This window comes from Hyperolius riggenbachi, chromosome 9 (genome assembly GCF_040937935.1).
Source record: "Hyperolius riggenbachi isolate aHypRig1 chromosome 9, aHypRig1.pri, whole genome shotgun sequence".
Classification (NCBI taxonomy): domain Eukaryota; kingdom Metazoa; phylum Chordata; class Amphibia; order Anura; family Hyperoliidae; genus Hyperolius; species Hyperolius riggenbachi.
Window position 1 is genome coordinate 36,910,515 of NC_090654.1, and position 24,694 is coordinate 36,935,208.

Consider the following 24,694-nt stretch of genomic DNA (forward strand, 5'->3'; position numbering starts at 1 on the left):
CCCTCTACGTATCTCTCCAGCGGCTGCTGGAGAGATACGTAAAGAGCGCACTTCTCTTACATCAAAAATCGATCAGGGAGTTTTGAAATGTTTAAGTGTTCAACAGTGAAGTGCGAAAAAAACATCAAAGCCCCCCCCCCCCCAGAAAAAAACAACAACAAAAAAAACTTTACTTTATGAATAAACATTTGATTGATCACAAATGCTACTTTTGATTATGCTAAGTGACTCATCAAAAATATGGATTAAAATGTTGGTGTGCATGTGGCCAGCATTATGCTACGTACACACATGCGACAACGATCGTTCGTTAAGAACGACGAACGAACTTTTAATTGATGAAAGAACGACCTAAGTAAAGGTAGTTTTAAAATGTGTGTAACGATCTGATCGTTAGAACGAACGTTACATCACAGAAAGCAACTATTGCGCCTGCGCATAAAAATGAGAAGTTCCATGGAGAAATAGTGAAATGCGCATGTCAAGCCTAGTACGAACGATCGTTTCCAACGATGTACTACTTTTGCAAACGATCGTCGTTGGTTAAAATCCGCCGAGACAGAACTTTCTTTTGTAGCGATTTGGCTCGTTCGTCGTTTGCCTTAATAGTCGGTGGTTCGTTTTTTGTAACGATCGTCGTTGGTAAAGATCGGGGAACGATCGTTACAAACGACTATAGTCGCATGTGTGTACGCACCTTAAGTCAGTATTCTCTGATTGAGCAATCGTCTTTCACAGATGCAGAATTGGATTTTATTTTACAGTGAATTACATTGAATTGAACTGTGGAAAGATCGATAGAGAAATGATTCATCTGATGGCTTCTGTTCTTGAGCCGTTGTTTTTGAAATCCCTCATCTTCAGTATTAGAATGTGGCACACATCTATAGGGTAAGTCAGCAGTTATTCAATCTATACAGCAGCCCGAAGGTATCCAAATGGATGCAGACTGAATTTCTGCAAAGGCCGCTCAGGCTGTGGTCTATGGCGTATGCCTCTCACAGGGAGGTGCTGCACACAGCTGGGGGGCTGCAAAAAACATTGGAAACCTGGGGCTAGATTCACTAAGACAAATAGCATGCCTTATCAGAGTTAACATGCCTTATCAGAGTCAACATACCTTATCAGAGTTAACGGCCTTATCAGAGAAACGAGCGAGCGCTACTAACTTATGCCTGCTAATTGGAAATGATGAGAGCTCCACTCGCCCTGCCCTGAGCCCCTGCGGGTACAATCACTTTAACCACTTAAAGGAACACTATCAATACCCAAGTGTTCTTAAATGACAATATACAAATAATGTCTAAGTAGCTGTGTAAACATTTTCCTACTTTTCATGTTAAATATCAGAAGCAAAAGCTGTAATTCATTGTGTGTAGATTTTAGCTACGTTTGGAATGTCTGATTTGCAGAGGTATGAATTTGTATGAATCTCTGCAATCTGACATACTAAAGGTAGCCATACACTGGCCAATTTGCCATCAAATCGACCAACAGATAGATCCCTCCAGGGGCGGACTGACAACTCATGGGGCCCCAGGGCAATAGGAGAATATGGGGCCTCCATACCAGTGTTTCCCACCTTTCACGTTATATTTTTACAGACTAAGATATAATAATTTATTGACAACAGTAAATATGTTATATTGTGATATTGTACACTGCTAAAAACCCCTGCGCCGCGCGTAGCGCGCCAAAAAATGGGTGTGGTCACGCAACAGAATGTGGGCGTGGTCATGGGTGGGGCAAAATATACATGACCTTAGCAGTGGTGTAAAAGGTCTGCCGGGGAAGTTTGAACTCCATAGTGTTTCCCCCCAAAATACATGTAATCTGACAGCATTTCACTAAAAATCCATGCAATTTGGCAGAGGTTCCTCCAAAACACAGATAATATGGCAGTCGTTCCCCCAAAATAGACGTTATCTGGCAGCAGCGGTTCCCCCAAATACACATAATTTGGCAGCGGATCACCAAAAATACATGTAGCAGCAGTGGTTCCCCCAAAATACACAGAATCTGGAAGCAGCAGTTCCCCCATTATACACAATCTGGCAGCGGTTCCCCAAAAATACACATAATCTGGCAGCTGTTTCTCAAAATACACTTAATCTGGCAGCAGCAGTTTCCCAAAAATAGTTAATCTGGCAGCAGTTCCCCCAAAATAGGTGCCCCCAGTATAGGTAACCAGGTCAAAAGGTATCCCCAGTGGAAGTATCCAGGTCTATAGGTTTTCCCAGTGCAGGTATCCAGGTCTATAGGTGTCCCCAGTATAAGTAGCCTAATCTACAGGTGTCCCCAGAATAGATAACCAGGTCTATAGATGTCCCCATTTAAGATAGCCAGGTCTATAGATGTCCCCAGTTAAGATAGCCAGGTCTATAGGTTTCCCCAGTATAGGTAGCCAGGTCTACAGGTGTCTCCAGAATAGGTAGCCAGGCCTATAGGTGTCCCCAGTACAGATAGCCAGGTCTATAGGTGTCTCCTGTATAGATAGCCAGGTCTTTAGGTGTCCCCAGTATATGTAGCCAGGTCTATAGGTGTCCCCAGTAGAGCCAGGTCTATAGGTGTCCCCAGTATATACAGTCAGGTCTATAGGTGCCCCCAGTATATACAGCCAGGTCTATAGGTGCCCCCAGTATATGTAGCTAGGTCTATAAGAGCCCCCAGTATATGTAGTCAGGTGTATAAGTGCCCCCAGTATATGCAGCCAGGTGTATAGGTCTCCCCAGTATATGCAGCCAGGTGTATAGGTGCCCCCAGTATATGCAGCCAGGTGTATAGGTGCCCCCAGTATATGCAGCCAGGTGTATAGGTGCCCCCAGTATATGTAGCCAGGTGTATAGGTCTCCCCAGTATATGCAGCCAGGTGTATAGGTGCCCCCAGTATATGCAGCCAGGTGTATAGGTGCCCCCAGTATATGCAGCCAGGTGTATAGGTGCCCCCAGTATATGCAGCCAGGTGTATAGGTGCCCCCAGTATATGCAGCCAGGTCTATAGGTGCCCCCAGTATATGCAGCCAGGTGTATAGGTCTCCCCAGTATATGCAGCCAGGTGTATAGGTGCCCCCAGTATATGCAGCCAGGCTTGTAGTGTTTCCAGGAGGGGAGACAGCCAGTGAAGGAGGGCGATTTGCACAGCAGCGGAGAAGGGGGGAAGTTCCCCCCCCCTTCTCTCACCTTGGGCCCCCCCTTCCTGGCTCTCCCCTCCGTAATCTGCAAAGTGCAAGCAGCTGGAAGCGGCTGACAGCGGGCGGAGACTTACTGCTGTTCAGCCACCGGAGGGAGCGCTGATCTGTGTGCCGCTAGTCTGGGCTTCTCAAGCCCACACTAGCTGCACACAGATCAGCGATCCCTCCAATGGCTGAACAGCGGTAAATCTCCGCCCGCTGTCAGCCGCTTCCAGCTGCTTGCACTTTGCAAATTACGGAGGGGAGAGCCAGGAAGGGGGGCCCCAAGGTGAGAGAAGGGGGGGGGGAAACTTCCCCCCTTCTCCGCTGCTGTGCCCATCGCCCTCCTTCACTGGCTGTCTCCCCTCCTGCTCTGGGTTCTCTTGCGGTTGGCGGGCCCCCCCTGACCACGGGCCCTCGGTCCGTGCCCGAGTGCCCTAATGGTCAGTCCGCCCCTGGATCCCTCTCTGATCAAATCTGATCAGAGAGGGAATCGTATGGCTGCCATTACTGCAAACAGATTGAGAATCGATTTCAGCATGAAACCGATCACAATTTTAGGAGCTGAAGCCGACACCTATCTCACTTGAATCCGCCCTCCAAGTGCCTAAACCGACCCCCTCTTCCCCACCTAATGCCTAAACCTAATTCCGCCTCCGGGTGCCTAAACCAACCCCCCACCTAATGCCTAACCCTAACCCCCCTCTAAATGCCTAAACCAAACCTGCCTACCTAATTCCTAAATCTAATAACCCTTCTGGTGCCTAAACTGCCCCCCACCGAATACCTAACCCTAACCTTTCTACAAGCGCATAAATTGCCCTCCCTACCTCATGCCTAACCCCCCCCCCCCCCTAAATGCCTAAACCAAACCTGCCTACCTAACCTTAACCCGCTCTGTATGTGCCTAAACTGAGCCCCCCCCCCCCCCAACCTAATGCCTAAACCTAATCGCCCCTCCTGATGCCTAAACCAACCTCACCTAAGGCCTAATCCTAACCTCACTCTAATCCTAACCCCACTGTACCTGTAAATATCGGCTGCTCGCATATATAATAGCAGTGCTGTCATCACCAATCCACATACTGTAGAAGCCGGCGAGAAGTAATTTTCTGGCTTCCAATCCAGTTCTGCATCAGGTGACATTGCTACCCAACTGGATGGCAGGTGGTGACCTGGGTATGCTTTACTGTCTGGTGCACAAAGATGTTCTTCGGGCGCCGCATGACTGAATGGCTGCTGCTGGGAGTACTGCTCAGGCATGATTGGGGGGAATCAATACCTAGATTCAATGAAAAGTTTATCAACATCATTTTATGTATGTTTCGGCCCCCCGGCAGTCTGAAGTATGTTGACCCGGCCCTTGACCTCTGATCTAGAGTATAGATAGGGCTTAGAGTCTGGTGCTGTACATGGGATGGTAGGGCGTTTGCTGGATGTGTAGCGCTTAGCATGGAAGTCTGCACAGGTACACCGTCAAACATGGAGGTAGATACATTGGCCCATATACTATTAACTTTTTATCCTGAGTTTCTCCTAGGTGATATTGTCACACCTTATCAATAAAAGGCCTTTTAAGTCACCAGCCAGTAAGAAAATACTAAAAATAATTTTGAAAGTACTTTTTACCTACTTTTGGTACTTTTTCAACTGCAAAGCGCTGAAAAGCTATTTTAAACAGAAGATGAAAAATGATCTCCTAGGAGAAAACTTACGTGCATATGGGTCTACTAAGGAGACAAGACATCTTCACCGTATCGAAGGTACAATGGACGGGGCTGTGTACCATCAAACCTTAGGTGAACCATTCCTTCTCTCATTCAGGGCATTGAAAATTGGTTGTGGATGGGTATTCCAGCATGACAATGATCCAAAACACCTGGCCAAGGCAACAAAGGAGTTTCTCAAGAAGAGGCACCTGAAGGCCCTGGGTTGGCCTAGTCAGTCTCCAGACTTTAAAGAGACACTGAAGCGAGAATAATTCTCGCTTCAGAGCTCATAGTTAGCAGGGGCACGTGTGCTGCTAAAACTCCGCTATCCCGCGGCTAAACGGGGGTTCCTCCCCGCCCCCCCCCCCCCCCGCAAAATCATCGACCAAATTGGTCGTAGATTTTGCTGCTCCTAGAGGCAGGGCTAACGGCTGCAGCCCTGCCTCTAGACGCATCTATCAGCAGCTCATCGCCGACTCTCCCCCGCCCCTCTCAGCGAAGGAAGACTGAGAGGGGCGGGGGAGAGGCGGAGATACGCGCTGACAGATGCGCGTGGGGCAGGGCTGCGGCGGTTAGCCCTGCCTCAATCCGGAAGAGATCCCCGGCTGCACGGAGGGGATTTTGGGGGGTAAGGGACCCCCGTTTAGCCGCGCGATGGCGGCGTTTTAGCAGGGGCACACATGCCCCTGCTAACTATGAGCTCTGAAGCGAGATTTATTCTCGCTTCAGAGTCTCTTTAAACCTTAACTAATAGAAAATCTGTGGAGGGAGTTGAAGATCTAAGTTGCCAAACATCAACCTCAGAACCTTACTAAATTGGAGAGAATCTCCAAAGAACAAGAGTGGCCCAAAATCCCTCCTGAGATGTGTGCAAGCCTGGTGATCAACTACAAGAAACATCTGACCTCTGTAATTGCCAACATGTGTCTCGCCACCAAGTACTAAGTCATCTTTTGCTGACTTAATTATTAATGATCTCATTACAATGCACATCGAGCTCTGACTTTGGGGCACTTGGCTTTTGAGTACTCTTCTGTTGTTATTCTGTCTCTCACAGCTACAATAAACCTACCAATACAGTTATAGATTATAGACTATTATAAACTGGCCATTTCTTGGTCAGAGAGCCAATGGGCAAAACCAACCTGTGATCAAATACTTCTTCCCCTCACTGTAAGAGTAGAGCTGCTGTACATGGAAGTGGGTAGAGGGAGGGAGATCTGCACACATGAGATCACGGAAATGGAGTGCCCTGGCTCTGCCATCATATATAAGTAGATAAATACTTGTTCTACTTACATAACACATGCATTATACTGTCCACATTTTCATGTCAGTGGATTTTATAAAGAAAATAAAGAGAAAACTGTTTTAAGGCATTTTCCATATTTACTGCCTCTGACTGAAGCCAATCCTGATGTCATTTCCTCCCTTACCTTATTTTCTCCTAGAAACTGCACTGTCATATCTAGCTTGCCTTGTAGACACGTGAGCACAGCACAGATCGTATTTCAGCAGCTTCTGCTGAAGGCTGAGGTGTATTTCCCTTATCAGTCTCCTGTCACACTAAACTGCCCTCAGCCAATCAGTGAGGGGAAGGCATGTGGGAGGGAAGATAACAAGCTTCCTTCTCCCCGACAATGTGCCAAATAGAGCCAGGCTGACTGAGAAGATTTATTACAGCAGACACATTTATGATTATATTGGAATGCTTTCAATGCAGGGTCAGTTTGTAGACTGCATAATAAACACAGAGCAGTGCGTAAATGGAATTTGATTTTATGACTGATAATCGTTTTTTAAAGAAACATACCACCTGCACCCACAGAAGACCCCAATTAACAAAAAGAGAGGCTACCTGCGCAGGGAATATAAACAGTGGGCAACAGTATAGAAACCAAATAAAGAGCAATGTTTTACTAAAGAGCTTTAATACATTTCTACCTCAGGAGGTACATGGAAGTGGGGAATGAGTACAAGAGATGAGGCCTAGGGAGGGCCATAAGTATAAACCCAACCCTGATTGGATGAACAGTAGTTTGAGTGAGGAAGTGCTGGAAGTAAATCTTGAAGTGATGATTGTAAATAGGTCTCCGAGTGTCAGGGGAGGCGATTTGCTTATACGGCGGCGATAGGAGAAAATGATAGAATCTCGCACGGCTGGAAGATTGCGAGGAGCAGCCAGGAAGCTTCTGCCTGTAATTCCCGGTGGCTGCGGCGCAGCGTGCATGTCACTCTCACTCGGTGATATCATGCTCGGCTGCCCGGCGTCAGAGGTGTTGATTCAGAAGGCGCTTATGGGAAGGGATGTGTAGGTTGGGTGCCCCCCAGCCATGAGACAAGGCACATTTATTGCAGGTAACTCTCAGAGGGCGGCCGGGCTGTGTCCCCCAGGAATCGATGTAATGGGCCTTTCAGTCAGCGAGCATTTTACCGCCACCTCGGAGGTCCGTGCTCAGCCGCTCAGCCGTGACATCTTCTCATCTTTCTTATTTACTGACGTGCTGGAGAGGATGAGGAAAATCAATGTTGTACAGCAGCCTTGCCTGATCGCTGGTTCTGCTCCACCGACTCACGCCAACCCCAGGCCTCCGGGATTCGCCTGTGCCATCCATCACACGCTCCTCTGCCAGCGGGGGAGCTTACCCTCCTCACGCCACTGCTATGGGGAACCCTGCGGACCCCTTCCGTGCCATGGGCTGGCTATAGCCTCTCACAAAGTAAAGTACTTTCTAAAGCAGAGATGGCAATCGCATGTGCTTACCTCGCTTGTCAGAAATACAACACCCATAATGCATCACTTCAGGAGAGTGGGTGGGACCTTGTAAATCATTCCTTTATCGATTTCAGGGCCAGCCATACATGCAGCACTGTTGATCTATATTACACAGAGTGATTAATCCAACTTGCATACTGATATGATAGGGTATTTCTCCCTTAGCAGCGCTCAAAGATATGGTTTTCAGTGATACTGTGGGCTTGATTTACTAAGGGCCGGTTCACATTGGCACTTTCTGATAAATGGATCCGTGAAAACAGATCCGATTTCCGTTCCAACGGATCCGTTTGTATTCGATTCCATTAATATCCGTTTTGCATCAGTTTCTATTCCGTTACAATGGAAAATGCTAAAAAACAGCCCTAAGCTCTGCAGACATATAAGAGGTACTGTATTTTTCGGACTATAAGACTCACTTTTTCTCCCCCAAAAGCAGGGGAAATAAGTCACTGCGTCTTATAGTCTAAATGCAGGGAGTTCCTGACTTGTGAACGACTGCCAATACCAACCTCCAACCCACCGCATGTCAGGGACTCCCTGTACTGTATCCATGCAGAGGAGGACACAGGGAGACAAACGGAGGATACAATGGGGCATAGAGGACAGGAGGGGGACAAAATGGGGCATAGAGGAAGACACAAGGAGGACAAAAGGGGACAGAGGAGGACCCCGGAGAGACACAAGAGGTACAAGGTGACATGAGGTACAAAGGGGGCATAATCCACAAGATATCCTTTCACCATGGATGCGTCGGGTTTAGTATATATATATTTTCCCCCTGGTTTTTGTCCTCTAACCCTAGGTACGTCTTATGGTCAGGAGCGTCTTATAGTCCGAAAAATATGGTGTATCTGCACTGAGCAAAGGTGTTTGGCACAAAACTGATTAGATTGCATGAAGAAGGGGTGTAGCAAGAAAAGACTGGGCCACATAGCAATTTTTTTATGCCCTCAACAGTAAATTACACGTCTCCTTTCCCCACATACATATTAAAGGAATTATTATGTGAATATTATTGTGGACAGTTACTTACCTGGGGCTTCTTCCTGCCCTCAGTGCCACCCGGAGTCAACATCCTGCCCACATGTCGCGGCTCTCCCCTGCAGTTTCAGGCGCAGCCGAGCATCAGTGTTGCCACGGCAACAGAACATGGAAGTCGGCTGGCTGTTGCATGTAATGCAATGGCGTTGCTGTGGCAACACTGATGCTTGGCGGCGCTCGGGACGGCAGGGGAGAGCGGCGGCAGTGTGCATGGGTGTGATGGGCGCTCCAGGCTGCATTGTTGGGGCCTTGGGGGATCTTAATGGGGGCCCAGGGGTTTCTTTAACAAAAAAAAAAACAGCCAGGACAGGCGTTCCCCCCTTCGTTACGGGCAGCTACAAATCCCATAGCAATTGCTATGGTGGTCCCTTGGCGTGAGGGCTGCATGGAGGTTGGTTGCATTGTTGCACCTTTATTTGCACAAATTGCACATGAAGTGCATATTAAGCATTTATCCCCGTCTGGTGCATTGTCTTTATTTGCTACTTCCCCTTCCTAGAGTTTGCAATGCATTCCAGTTTGCAGCTGCTGCAAGATGATAACAGTGGCATTCATTGCAAACTGGGAAGGCCGAGGCAATCCTGCAGGTGGTACTAAGCGACCTTATTATTACTATAACCTATCTGAAACCTAGAGGTTTGAGAGGATGCTGTCCACCCAATCACTTTAGCTGAATTTCCCTATGGACTTTCTCTCTGGGTCACCTAGTCCTAGACCACCCTCGCCCCAAAAACATCAAATTCCTCTACTAAAATCACTGCATGGTACAGATCTGCTTTGTTAAAAACAGAAGGTACTGCTTGTGCTCACTTCCCCCGTCCAATCAGCAACTCCAATAAGGCATCCCTGCAGGACCATGGACAGAGCCATGGAACTCTGTCTATTTTGCCATAGTGAGATGGGTATACATCTACAGCGGTTGATTTTGAGCACATCTGTGGTCCCATGTTAGATAGAAGCATACATTGGACTAGAGTTCCATGGCCTCTCCTCAGTGCAAGATTAGTATAGATTTGTATATGGTAATAACGTTTATGTCCTCAATTAAACAAAAAATGTTGAACTTACCATCAACTTCAGGAAAAAAAAAACCCTGAACTCCCACTGACCCTTGTGGAGGGTTCTGAGGTCGCCAGGGTGTCCAGCGCTCACTTCCTGGGTACTGCCATCTCCAGAGACCTAAGGTGGGAAGAGAATGTCTCCAAAAGACAGAAAAAGCCTAAAAATGGCTGTTCTTCCTGCAGCAACTAATAAAGTTCAGAATGTCTTGCACCCTTCTGACCTGTTTCTACTCCGTCACTATCGAGTCAATCCTATGCTCCTCTATCATTGTATATGGTACATGTGCGCCTCCATGCGCGACAAGCATAAGCTACAGCGAGTTATCAAGGCCACAGAGAAGATTATTGGGACCCCCCTTCCATCTCTAGACATCCTACACTCCTCCAGATTACGGTTCAGAGCCATCAGGTAATCGCTATCTCAACCTATTACCATCTGGTTGCCACTTCCGGGCCATCACCACCAGGACCTCCAGACACAAACTCTTTTTACCCCAAGCCATCCAGGCCCTCAACTCAACTCCCACCACCCAAATAGCAATCCCCAATGTGTAATGTGTGTTCGCCCCAATATGTACCATGTGCCCATACACTATGTAACCATGTATGCTATTATTTATTTATTGTGCGTTTATCTCTGAGCTGTCTGCGCCAAAAACAATTTGTTGTACCATACCCTGTACTTGGTGAATAGGGATGGCCGGAAATGCAGGTTTCCGATTCTGCTGAAATTCCGATTTCCTCCAATGCCAATTACGGATTCCATGGATTTCCGAGTAGCGTTTATTTGGTCATTTTTTGTATTCTCTGATTAGCCACATGCTTTGGCGTCGGCCACAAAGGGTGAGGGCCAATGGTCCAATGCTTCCAAGTTCTGTGATTGTTCCAAAATGACTGCATTACTGTAATGCAGTCTTTCTACCGAAATCTGATTTCTGTTTTCCGAGTTTCAAGAAATACCTTTTTGGTCATTTTTTTTGCATTCTCTGATCGTTAAAATACTTCCGAGTTGTTTCTCCATTCTCTGATTGCTCCACTGCTTCCGAGTTCTGAGATTGGTCTGAAATCACCAAGTTGTGGTAATGTGGTATGTCCGGCAAAATTTGATTTCCGTTTCCAAGTTCCGAACGGAAATACCGATTTCTGATCCGAAATGGGCAAATTTCAATTCCACGAAATCCAAATGAGCATCCCTATTGGCGAATAAATCTGATTCTGATGTGAGTCAACAATATGACGTCCTTCTTAAAGCATACCCGAGGTGACATGTGACATGATGAGATAGACATGTGTATGCACAGTGCCTAGCACACAAATAACTATGCTGTGTTCCTTTTTTTCTTTCTCTGCCTGAAAGAGTTAAATATCAGGTATGTAAGTGGCTGACTCAGTCCTGACAGGAAGTGACGACAGTGTGACCCTCACTGATAAGAAATTCCCATTTTATCTCTTTCTTGCTCCCAGAAGCCATTTTCTGATAGGAAAGTGTTTTTTAGTTGTAATTTCTTATCAGTGAGGGTCACACTGTAGTCACTTCCTGTCTGAGTCAGGATTGAGTCAGCCACTTACATACCTGATATTTAACTCTTTCAGACAGAGAAAAAAAAAGGAACCCAGCATAGTTATTTGTGTGCTAGGCACTGTACATACACATGTCTATCTCATCATGTCACATGTCACTTTGGGTATTCTTTAACATTACGGAGCTGGAAGTTGCTGTGCCTGAAAATGGCATTATCAGTGCTACCGTGGCTGATACACACTCCTCCTGTGAAACTAAATGATTTAATTGCTATTGGGACTTGTCATATAAAATAAGACCCCCGTCTGAAAAGCAAAGCTATCCGAGCTTCTAGAGCTGGGGCGTATGGCATATAGACCACCCGCCGTGATACAAAATCACTGTATGCATCGTGGGGAGTTTCTCTCTAAACCCAGCCCAGCGCTTGAATCATGATGCCATCGGAGCCGCTGCGCTCCGCATAATGAAGGGATCGTAATTTATTTTGATGCGCCGGAAGGAGGCCCGACAGTGCCGAAGGGGTTAATGGCAATTTCTCCAGCCTGCGGCAGCGTTGCGGCACGGGCCCCTGGGATCCGAGCTTGGTGGATGAACGCAGGAGCGACAGGTGGGGGTGGGGGGGGGGTCTTGGCCGGCGGATCATTCATTTGGGTGTGTGGCGCGCTCTGAGTGACGTCTTTACGAGCCTCATCCTGATATACGGCTGTAATACTCCTGCCTCCAGCGCGGCCGTCTAGCAGGCGTTTTATAAGCGATGCATTATTAAAGCTCCAGCGCGCCATCGCTCATCTCCTCCCGAACACGGCGCAGGGCGCGGGATCAAACCTCGTTAATATTTTAGTCAGTGAGAATGCATCCTGCGCTCTCAGCCCGGCCGTATATTTTTATGTTCCTCCTTCTGTAGAACACTTCCAAATAAAGCTGCGCAGTCCAGGCGGCGAAAGGTGGTCGAGCAAATATTCCTGCTGACTCCTGTGAAAAAGTAGCAGCCTTCACCCCCACCCCCTCCCCCCATTCCACATCTCCCATCAAAATCCTTCAAAACTCATGCTGCCTCTGATTTGTTGGCATACAGCAGGATCTGCCCAATCAGCATACACTTGTCACTGATCCATGTGGCCAGGGTTTATGATTTAAGTATATGAAGGCTGCCATATTTATTTCCTTTTAAAGGTAACCTAAACTGAGAAGGATATGGGTTTTTCCATTTGAAATAATACCAGTTGCCTGAATCGCCTGCTGATCCTGTGTCTTTAATACTTTTAGCCACAGCCCCTGAACAAGCATACAGATCAGGTGCTCTGACTGAAGTCAGACTGGATTAGCTGCATGCTTGTTTCAGGTGTGTGATTCAGCCACTAATGCAGCCACAGAGATTAGGATACCAGGCAACTGGTATTGTTTAAAAGTAAACATCCATATGTTTATAGGTTCCCTTTAAGGAATATCAGTTGCCTGGCTGTTCTACTGATCCTCTGCCTCAAATATGTTTAGCCATAGCCCCTGAACAAGCATGCAGCAGATCAGATGTTTCTGACATTATTGTCAGATCTAACAAGATTAGCTGCATGCTTGTTTCTGGTGTTATTCAGACACTGCTGAAGCCAAATAGACCAGCAGGGCTGCCAGGCAACGGGTATTGTTTAAAAGGAAATAAATATGGCAGCCTCCATATACTTCTCACTTCAGCCATCCTTTAATCCAGTGCTCTCTCTCTTCCCCTGTGACCATTGTCAGCATGCACACAGCTTATGCACATGGATGTATTCTGTTGCTCCTTAGTGGGGTCAGTCTGAAACATTATCTGTCCCAAGACAGAACGTTTTTGTGATCGATTTTCTGATCACTTCTATATAAAAATCGATCAGAAAAATGATGGGAAATCAGATCGGACCTGTTGGAAATAATCTATGCGACCGCCAATCTGACGGAAAATTGTGTGTTCTAGGCATTAGGCTATGTGTTGCTAGTGTTTTGATAAGTTGATGTCCTGTATGCTTGCACTACGCATGTTACAGGGCCAGAGTTAGGACACACATGAACTCTGGGGAGCATCTGAGCAGAATATGCGATTAGGCAAGAGAACGTATTCTTTTGTCCTATTTATTGCTCCAGGGACCGTAGATATTCATCTATGTAGGTTAACCATCTTAGCGGTATGGACGAGCTCAGCTCGTTCATGACCGCTAGATGGCGCCGCTCAGGCCCTGCTGGGCCTATTTTAACAATTTTTTTAAAACACGCAGCTAGCACTTTGCTAGCTGCGTGTGGGGGACGATAGCCGCCGCTCGGCGCCAATGCGCTGCTACCCATCGCGTAAGGGCCCCCCCCCCCCCTCCCGAGACCCCTGCGCAGCCTGGCCAATCAGTGCCAGCCAGCGCTGCGAGGTGGATCGGGACTCCCAATGACGTCACGACGTCGATTACGTCATCACGATAGTTACTATGATGATGGGGGAAGCCCTCCAAGAAATCCTATTCAGAACGGGATTTCCGGATGGGCTAATGCGCCGGAAGCGATCGGAAAGGTGAGTAAGACGCCGCCGGGAGAGGGGAATCATGTAGCTAACGTTAGGCTAGCTACATGGTTTAAAAATAAAATAAAATACTGCTGCGCTGCCACCCTGGCGATCTTACAGTAATAGAATGCCAGGGTGGTTAATGAGAAGCGAATGAGTCATGTAAATTGCTCTGGTTCTGAAATGGGTGCCCACACACTCATCGATTTTCTTATTGGATTACTTGCAGATTCGATTCATCTGCTGGGAATCGATTCCCCAAAGTGTCAGATTGATCTATTTTTGATCCATTTTAAACAAAAGTCAATCGAAAGAATCGACCGCACAGCATGGAAAATGTAAAACAACCTGGGGTGGGGTGAAAGCATTGGCAGATCGATGGCCCATAGCTTAGCACTGCATCGAAAGGTGCAACTCTGCAGTCCGATCGATTTTCAATAGTTCCCCTGCTGGAATCTATTGGAAATTGATGTGCTATGTACAGTAGAAGTCGATTCCTTTTGAATCGATTCTTTTCAGAAAGGAAACGATTGTTTTGGAATATTGGGTGAAAATCTATTAGTGTATGGCCAGCTTAAAGAGACTCTGAAGTCTCATAAAAATCATGCTTTTATATTAAAAATCTCTTTAAAGAAAACCTGAACTGAAAATTAAAAGTCAAAATAAGCATACACAAGTCATACTTACCTTCCATGTAGTCTACTCCTCAGTGTCTTTCTCCTGTCCCGCGTCCTGTTTGTTCACTGTGATCAAGGGAATTTTCTGTCCTCCATTTTAAAAATGGTCATTACCCATAACAGCTTTCTGGTCAGCACACAGTTAAACTGTAACATCGCCCACTTGAGCCATAGGGAAACATGGACATTAACTGGTACATCAGTTTTTATCTCAGCTATAACTGACAGCAACTGATATTTTATTGACAGCAACTGATGTATTTCAGATCTGACAAAATATTGTCAAAACTGGAAGGGATTATTGTCAGAAGAAAACGGTCAGCTTCTGAAAGGAACTGATGGCGAGGTAATTATGTAATGTTCATTTGAAGTTACCTCATGTGTTTATTTTAAATATTTTTACTCAGTACAGGTACTCTTTAACATGATAGCCCTAACTAAAACTCTGCATCCCCACGGCTGAACTGTAACTAAATGCCCCCAAACTTCCCGGGGGAAAATTTCGGGGAGCGCTTCCGTGAGAGGCAGAGCTTTCGGATGCAGCTCTGCCTCTCAGCGCGTCTATCAGCGTGGATCGCCGCCTCTGCCCGCCCCTCTAAGTCTTCTTTCACTGAATGGGGCGGGGAGAGGCGGAGATACGTGCGGAATGACGCGCATGGAGGCAGAGCTGCAGCTAAAAGCTCTGCCTCCCAGGGTAGCAAAATCCCCAACCTAGAAAGTCATGGATTTTTTGGGGGAGAGGGAGGGGGGGATTTAGTTAGAGTTTAGCCGTGGAAATGCAGCGTTTTAGTTAGGGCAATCATGTAAGGGCCCTTTTCCACTAGCGGCGTTTGCGATGCTGAATCGCAAAATCACAAACCGCTAGTGATTTTTACAATCCCTAGGGTTTGCTAAATAACATAGGAATCGCGGTAGGTTATTTCCACTACCGCGATTCGTTTTTTCCTCAAACGCGATCTCGCTGCGGAGCGATATTTGCTATGCACACTACAGCATAGCAAAATCGTGAACGCAATCGCCGGAACTTTCCTGCACTTTGCGATTCAGCAATCGCTAGCGTTCAGCGTGAACGCTAGCGATTGCTAGTGGAAAAGGGCCCTTAAAGAGATTTTTAGAGTCTCTTTAAGACCATGGCTTTTAACTTAGCTGTAGGGCTAGCAGTGGTTCCTGAATGATTGATTTGAGTGAAAGCATTTGCATATGAGTGTGCAAAGGGTTAACTGATTTTGCGGTTTTGTTGGCCACACCCCCATAAGCACCTCCCTTATACCTTATTTAAAAGTCCTAACTTGAGGTGATGAGCCTGGATTCTGTGTTTTTTCAGTCTGCACATACTTCTGGTTTTCCCCGCCTCAAACCATCATTTGTAATCTTTACATGTGACAGTTTGGGAACAACCGCTGTACACCGTGTGGCTACCTGCTGAGTACAGGTGGTCAATGAGATGCTAATTGCAACTTTCATGTACAGTTTAAAGCATATTGAGGCATTTTCACTAAATGCTGGTAATATTGCTATGCGCACAGAAAACGTTGATTTTAATGCCAACGTTGATTTAAATGGTATTTACACAATTGCTGCCACCCAGAAATGGAATGTGATCCTAAAGTAAAAAAAAAAGCCTATTTCTTTCACTGGGGCTTTTTCCCGCCCCCTAAAGTCATCCTGCTCCCTCAGCGCTCAGCCGTTCCTCCGCTGTTTCCCTCCGTAATCTGGCCGAATGGCGAGTCACTGCGCATGCACGGTGCTGCCTGTGCGCATCCTCTATTGAGCTCCTGCGGCTGCCTTTAAAAATACAGACACATATGAATTATACATGCCTTGTGGCTAGTTAGATGCAGTTTAGGCACTGATTATGTGTGAGTAGGCCAGAACCTGTTTAACCACTTTATCCACCACTACAGTATATCTACGTCCTCTGTGACTTCATCTAAGGGTGCGTACAGACATGCGACTATAGTCGTTTAAAACGATCGTTACCGATGGCATTGCCCGACGATCATTCGTAAAAAGTGCACGAACGATCATTAAAACGACCGACCAACGAGATATGTCGTTGGTAAAGAACGATCTATTCTGCCAGATCTTTTCCAACGACCATCGTTCAAAAAGTAATGTCTGTACAACGATCGGTCGTTGATCGTTCGTTCTCAGCGCTTTGCACATGCTCAAACAGTTCTTTTTGACACTTGTGTTTGAAATCAGTTTATACATCATGTTGCGCACGCAACGCTCGTTCCAAGATCGTTCGTACACGAACGATGTTCAAAGTAGCCTTTCTTCAAACGATCATCGGCCGATACCTCCTTTAACATCGTTCCTCGTTCAGAACGAACGATCGTTATCGTATGTCTGTACGTACCCTAAGCCACGAGTCAGTAGATATACGTCTTGTAGCAGAAGCAGTGCTGTGCAGGATTGGGCTTGCTCCTGTGCACATTTCTGGCACTATCTGATGCAGCACTAATTGGTGAATGGAAAATGTGTTTTTTTTTCTATTTTTTTTCCTAGTTTTCCCATTTAAATTCATAGAAAACAAAATTGTTCGTGGGAAAAATTGGCATACAGATCGCGCTCCTGTTGCCGGGCACTTTCTGCGCATGTGCGTGACGTCATGAGTGACGTCACGCTCATGCGCAGAGAGTGCCCGGCAACAGGAGCGCGATCTAGGATCAGGCCGGGCCAGCGCAGGCGTACTACACCGGGTCATAGCGACCCGAAAGTAGTACAGGGCACAGACGAACGGCCGGCGAACGGTTTGGGCCATCTCTAATCATCAGGGGACTCTGTACGGTTGATATTGTGGTGAAACCCCTCCCACAGTGTGATGTCAGGACCATGGTTCTGACATCACACTGTGGGATCCTTGTTGCATTATGGGAAATAACAGCTGTTTACTGCTGTTTCCAACTGCCAAAAAAGCAAGCAGCATCTCCTTCCACTGACATCACTCTAGGATCCTAACATCAACCCCCCCTCCCCTTTTGCATCTCATTTTCACTTTCGGCGACTGAGCATGTCATTGGCCACTGCACCTGTGTGGCCCTAGCTGCGTGTGTCCTCGCTTGCGCTCCTATCCCCGGGAAATGTTCTCTTACTGAGCCTGCACAGGAAACTCATGGGGACAAGCGCAAACGAGAACACACGCAGCTAGGTGCAGTGGCCAGTGACAGGCTCAGTCGGCGATAGCGAAACTGAGCCGCAACGGGGGGCCGAAGGTTCCTAGAGTACCGGCGCGGGCACAGGCCGACTGCAGTGGGCCGGTAGAAGACCCAGGTAAGTAAAACATAATTTTTATTCTTGACTTAAGAATCCCTTTAAGGCTTCCTTTAAGATTAAATAAGGCATGGCAGTACCTCTGGCTCCTCCCTATGGTCCTTTATGATCTAAGATTTGACAACAAGAACTAGTTCTCGTCATGTAACCACAGTTGTTTACAGATTACAGGTTTTTTTTTTGTCTACAGAGGGCTTCTAAATCTCAGATCGCCCATAGGTGGATGTTGTTTCATAGACCGTGAAAGGAATTCTGGTAATACTAATGATGAAATGATTTAGGTGGTGCATTTTAAAGTGAACCCGACATTAAAATAAAGTGAAAAACAATTTTATCTATCCTCCTACTCCTAAAAATGATATTTTTTTTTTATACCCCATGGTTTTATTTTATGTTTAACCACTTCCGGATACCGGGTGGTTTTGCTGATCGGTGCTGCGTGGGCTCTCCAGCCCGCAGCACCGATCAGCTAGCAGCCAGGCCGATCAGACTTCCCCCCTTTTTTCCCCACTAGGGGGATGTCCTGCTGGGGGGGTCTGATCGCCGCCGGCTGCTTGCGCTTGCGGGGGGGGCTCTCTTCAAAGCCCTCCTCCGCAGCGCTTCCTGGCCGCCTTCCCCTTCCCTCCACCTCCCCCTGTGAGCGGCGCAGGACGGAATTCCGTCCTGCGCCGGATAGGATAGGCTTCAGCCTATCAGGTGCCGGCGGTCCCCGGCCAATCAGAGGCCGGGGATCGCCGATCTCCGCCACGGCGCTGCTGCGCAGCAGCGCCGTATACATGTAAACACCGGGGAAGATCTTCCCCGTGTGTTTACATTTACCCTGCGAGCCACGATCGGAGGCTCGCAGGGTGTTCACGGAGACACCCTCCGTGAACTGACATGGAACGGCCACTCATACGAGCGGCCGTTTCCATGCAATCCACTTCAGGATTCAGGGGCGTAGTTAAGCGTACGCCAAATCCTGAAGTGGTTAAACATTTACAAAGTAGATTTAATGTTTTATTGTCTCTGCTTAAAAGCATTCAATTAAGTATCCCAGAGCTAAAATACATGAACTATTGACTTTTTTTAATCTATCCCCTGCAGTCAGATGCTCTTCTCTGTTAGTAAAGAGTTTTATGGCTGTAATTCCTTATCAGGGCTATTAAGGGCGGTTTTTCCTGGTTTTTGTTTTTTGCCCGTATTGACATAGAGCAAAAACAGATGTGAAAATCACATGCGGCATCCAAAAAAATTGTATCATTGCTGTTCAGATTTGTAGTAGAAGCAAATTTTGCATTTTGCATCGAGATAGGCCATTGAAAAAGCATTGCTATGCGAATTCGGGTGCAGCAAATCCACACAAATTTGCATCTAGTGGAAACAATCCATGACTCCTTGAGGGAGAAATATAAAAAAAAGAAACACAGCCTGGTTATTAATATGTTTGGCACTGTACATACACGTTTATCTCATCATGTCACATGTCACCTCAGGTACACTTTAATTAGTCTTTAAAGGTGGCCATACATCTATCGACTTGGCGGCTGACTGACTATCCAATTCGAGAATAATTATCGAATTTGTTGAAAATCGGTGCCAAAAAGCATCGCCCGATCAACGAAGTGACCAACTGATGTGATTGATTGAATATATGATCGATTAAACATACTGCAAGATGTCGGACCATCGCGGTCAATCAGGTGCACTGTGGTAACAGTGAGCGATATCGGGACGAGCGACAAATGCGATGAAACCCTCAGCGCTGCCCCCCCCCCCCCCCCGTGTCAAATATACCACCCTATGTATTATACTTTACCAAACCGTATACAATGGTAACATGGGCGCGTGTGTGATGTCACACGCGCCCAAGTATATGCCAGCAACCACGTGGGCGCGTGTATGCAAATTGCGGACGAAGCCTGAGACCAGCGGCGGACATGGACAGTTAAAATAAAGTGCAGCAGGGGGAGGGGCACATTTGACTTTAGGGGGGGGGGGGGCAGCGTCAGGCCAGCAAGGTGGCAAATGCAATGTCACAAGGCTGATTCCTGATCAATTTCAGAATGAAATAGATTGGGATGTGGCCTGCCGTATATGGGCAGCCGACAGATCTAATCAGATTCAATCAGAGAGAAAATCGTCTCGTGGTCAAATCTGCCCATCATCACCTGATGCATGCCCACCTTTATCATCCAAGGCCGGATTATTTATACTTTTCATGCCCCTACTGTGACTCCCCTTTGTTGTGCTGCATCGCCCCCTCCCATGTGCAGCCCCCTCTTCCATGTGTATCATCCATGTACAGCAGCCCCTCCCATTCCATGTGCCGCCCCCTCTTCCACGTGTATCATCCATGTACAGCAGCCCTCCTCCCATTCCATGTGCATCCCCCTCTTCTATGTGTAACATCCATGCACTGCAGCCCCTCCCATTCCATGTGTAGCCCCCTCTTCCATTTGTATCATCCATGTACAGCAGCCCTTCCCATTCCATGTGCCACCCCCTCTTCCATGTGTAACATCCATTCACTGCAGCCCCTCCCATTCCATGTGCCACCCCCTCTTCCATGTGTAACATCCATGCACTGCAGCCCCTCCCATTCCATGTGCAGCCCCCTCTTCCATGTGTATCATCCATGTACAGCAGCCCCTCCCATTCCATGGGCAGCCCCCTCTTCCATGTGTAACATCCGTGTACAGCAGCCCCTCCCATTCCATGGGCAGCCCCCTCTTCAATGTGTATCATCCATGTACAGCAGCCCCTCCCATTCCATGTGCCGCCCCCTCTTCCATGTGTATCATCCATGTACTGCATCCCTTTCTTTCATGTACAGCTCTCTTGAGCATCAGTTTCCCCTTTTCATGTATTACTCCCCATTTTCACCCTCCTCTTTCATACGTAGTAACCCCTCTTTCACGTCCTCTTGACATGCATCCGCCCAAGGCCACGGCCTTTGTGGTCTTTCCAGAAATCCAGCCATGTTAGCATCTCTTTTGCCCCAGTAATAGGTGAGGGTGGATGGAATCGCTGTGCAGCGGGCGTGAAGGGTTAAGCTCTCAGACACCCCCATGTGCCGCTGACGGATGGACCTGCTAGGGATCAGCAGACGGGTTATTTTAGGAGGCGAGATGAGAAAATTGTGCCTTTTGATAGAGCACTCAGACTGGGTGAGTTGGGCTTCCATGAATCCTGGGAAAATAGCCTGGGCTGACTGGCCAATCATCTTGCTTTATTCATCCCCCCCTCCCCCCCACTCAATGTTTTCATCTCTTCTGAAATCCAATCCCATAAAAAAGTCTGCTAGCGTTTTTCCAACTTTCATAAGAAATAATTTTCTGGCGGTTTATTATCTGCCGCTCGGATCCTGCCTGCCGCTCGCCACCACCGCCGCTAATAGGAGTATTAATAATAATAACCCCCGTCTCCGGAGAGCCGCCGTCATTCACACCCGTAATTGCTGTGATTTAATCTCCGGGAGAAACGTATACGGGGGAATGAGAGTCTGCGTTTCCTTCCCGCTCCGCCACGCGGGCGGCCAGACTCGTATTTTACCGGCCTGAGCAATCTGCATGGAGGAAATTCACCCGGAGCTCAGAGGAGACGTTACGCTCCTCCGGATTATACAGGATGAAGAAAGCTGCTCCAGCGACTTGTTGGTGGGAAATTTCTATTTTCCGGCTTCTGTAATGTAAATGTGTTCCTGGCGGGAGAATTGTTTGTGTAATATGACACTAGCAGATCTATACAGGGCGGAGCTTCTACAAAAACAGCTTGTTGGTTCCAATAGTTCTTTACTATCTCTTAACCCTTCCCAATCCATTTTTCTGATCACCCATGTCCCCACCCCCATCACTTCCAGGGGGGACGACACGTGAGTGATCGGGTTATGCTGTGTTGAAGAGGCGTACCTATGAAAGCATTGCATGTAGAAATGGGTGCAAAATAACAGCAATAGAATATTACAGATATTATATAATCCACTACAGTAGAATACTGGCAATTTTCCCAATATTTTATTATGTCCTAATATAACCTATTCTCACACAGAACCCTCCCCTAATGCCTAACACTAACCTTAACCCCCCTTATGCCCAACCCTTGTGTACCAGAGCTGACCTATGACAAATCGATACTTACCCGGGCTTCTTCCAGCCCTATAAGCACATGTGAGTCCCACGCCATCCTCCCGCAGTCTGCCCAGACTGGGTCTTCAGTTGCGTCCAGTCTGGGCTGATCCAGCGCATGCGCAATAGACCCAGACTGACGCAAGTGAGCCTGTTACGGGAGTTGATCGCGGCTGAACGGCAGTCTGCAGGAGGACAGCATGGGACTTACATGTGCTTATGGGGCTGGAGGAAGCCCTGGGTAAGTATCGATTTTTCATAGGTCGTCAGTTCTGGGTTACTTTAAGACCACACCACACACCTAACCCTTAAGACCCCCCCACACACATAAATCTTAAGACCACCCCCCAGTCTTACCCAGAAAGGGGGCCTGCTACTTATTGAGCAGGCGGCCAAATTTCCCCTCAGTTCTGATATTTTGATGGGCGCAGGGCCCCAGGTAAGTATAAATACCCCAATTATAAGTGTCTCAGGTTACCTTTAAAAAGAAATAAATATGGCAGCCTCCATATACCTCTCACTTCAGGTTCCCTTTAGTCTGGCCATCAGCTTCCTTCATACACTCATTGTGGGAAGCCGGGTACAGCGAGCTGCGTCCGGGATATTCGTGCGTCCGCCGCCCTGTGCCTAATGATGAGTGTGCAACCTAACGAGCCACGAGAGCCTCCATTTGTCTTACTCGCTTACAGGCGAGCGGGAATCTCATCCACAAAATCGCTGAGAGCGCTATCCACCTCGCCCACTTTCTCAGGTTACAAATCGTTCCCGGCAAGCTGACACTTTGTCTAATTGTGTTTTCCTAATTGCCGACCCCTCCCCCCTCTTCTCTCCCTCGTCTACAGAAGCCAGAGGATCACCTTACCACTCTGGCTGATCACCTCACTGACACATTGATATAGGGGGGGGGGTTATGTCTGGATTAGAGTCCCTGCAGAGTCCGGCAAAGGTCAGAGAAGCCAGTTCTAGGATTTGAAGGCCGATCAGGGAAAAGCAGACTGGAGAGCCGCTGCTGGGAATATAACTCAGAGCTCATAACAAACACCTGTACTGACTGACTCCCCGAGATCAGATATAATAATATATTATTATTATGTAGTTATACAGATCTGACATCTTCATCTTTACATAGTGTACACAGAGATGGATTAAAGCATATCTAAAGTGTTAAAACAAAAAATTTGTATAACTTACCTGGTGCTTCTTGCAGCCCCCTGGAGTCATCCTGTGCCCACGCCGTCCTTCCGAGGCCCCCCAGCCAGCAGCCTGGACCCCTGCAAAGCCGGCCGGCCACGCACCTCCTCACCGCACTCCCAATCCCAGGAGCATTCTGCACATGTGCTACTGAGTATGTGTGTGGGCACAGTGGCTCGGGGCCGCACATGCACAGCAGCTGCCGACTGGTGCCGACCAGCCAGCTTTGCAGGGGTCGCCACAGGATGACTACAGCCTGGGGTCTGCAAGGTGACTTCCAGGGGGCTGCAAGAAGCCCCAGGTAAGTTAAATTGATTTTTTTCTACACTTTAGTAACCCTGTAAGATGAAATAGGGCCCAGGCAAGGTAGCGGATTGGACTCCCCTTATGGTAATCTGAGATGGGGAAGGGTCAGCGAAGATGGCAGCAAGGCCCTTTGACACCATTTAAGCCCCGGGCACCTGCCTAGGGTGCCTTGTGGATGATCCTGCTCTGAGTGTACATAGTTAGATCACTAACTGTCCCTTTAGAGGAGGTCACAGTCTGATCCCTACCATAGTAAGCCATTGTCATATTCTCCTATTCTCATCTAAAGATAGACACTGTGCAGTATTCTCTCACTGACATTGAATCTGCTGAGGATTTCAAGTGATTTATACAATACAATACAATAACATTTGTATAGCGCTTTTCTCCCATAGGACTCAAAGCGCTTAGGCTCTCTCAGATTCAGTAATTAGTAGGATGAAGTATTCACACAACAAAAGTTATATTTCTGCAAATGCCAAACTGAACAGGTGGGTTTTCAGTCTGGATTTAAACACGTCCAGGGATAGAGTTGTCCTGATCTGCTGAGGTAAGGAGTTCCAAAACGTAGGGGCAGCATGACAGAAGGCTCTGGGACCAAAAGTTTCCAAATGGACCCTGGGTATGACTAGATTATTATAACCTGTGGATCTGAGAATGCGGGGATTGCTACGCAGCTGCAACATTTCTTTCATGTATCCAGGGCCTAGATTATTCAGGGATTTAAATGTCAGTAGGCCGATCTTGAATAGGACCCTCCATTCTATAGGAAGCCAGTGAAGGGAGTGCAGGACTGGCGTTATGTGGCAGTGACGGGGTTGGTTGGTTAGCAGTCTGGCAGCAGTATTCTGTATCAGCTGTAGGCGGTACAAGACCTTTTTTGGAAGGCCAGTGTAGAGAGCATTACAGTAGTCCAGTCGGGATGTGATGAAGGCATGGACTAAGGTTGGCAGATCTTCTGGGGGGATGAGGTGCTTGATTTTTGCAATGTTCTTCAGGTGAAAATAGGATGATTTCACCACAACAGAGATGTGAGTTCTGAAGTTTAAATCCCCATCAATTAGAACTCCCAGGCTACGCACATGATCAGAGCTGCGTAGATCCGTGCCTCCTTTTCCCAGTGGTGAAGACTGCAAGTTAAGTTGTTTTGTTATCATGCTCTGCCCTCCAATCAGAAGGACTTCAGTTTTGTCTGCATTTAGTTTCAGTCAGTTGTCACTCATCCATTGCTGTAGTTCACGTAAGCAGGCGTTTATAGTTCAAGTTGGGTCTGTCACACCAGGCTTGAAGGAAAGATATAGTTGGGTGTCGTCTGCATAGCAGTAGTATATCAGGCCA

At 47.4% G+C, this 24,694-nt stretch overlaps 1 long non-coding RNA gene across 1 annotated transcript in view; it reads left to right on the forward strand.

Moving 5' to 3' along the window:
• Positions 1–768: 768 nt before the first annotated feature.
• LOC137531556 (uncharacterized) overlaps positions 769–24,694 on the forward strand; it is a 150,722-nt gene continuing 126,796 nt past the window's right edge. Inside the window, exon 1 of the long non-coding RNA XR_011023671.1 lies at positions 769–891. This is a non-coding gene — a long non-coding RNA (uncharacterized lncRNA). The remainder of the gene's footprint in view (positions 892–24,694) is intronic.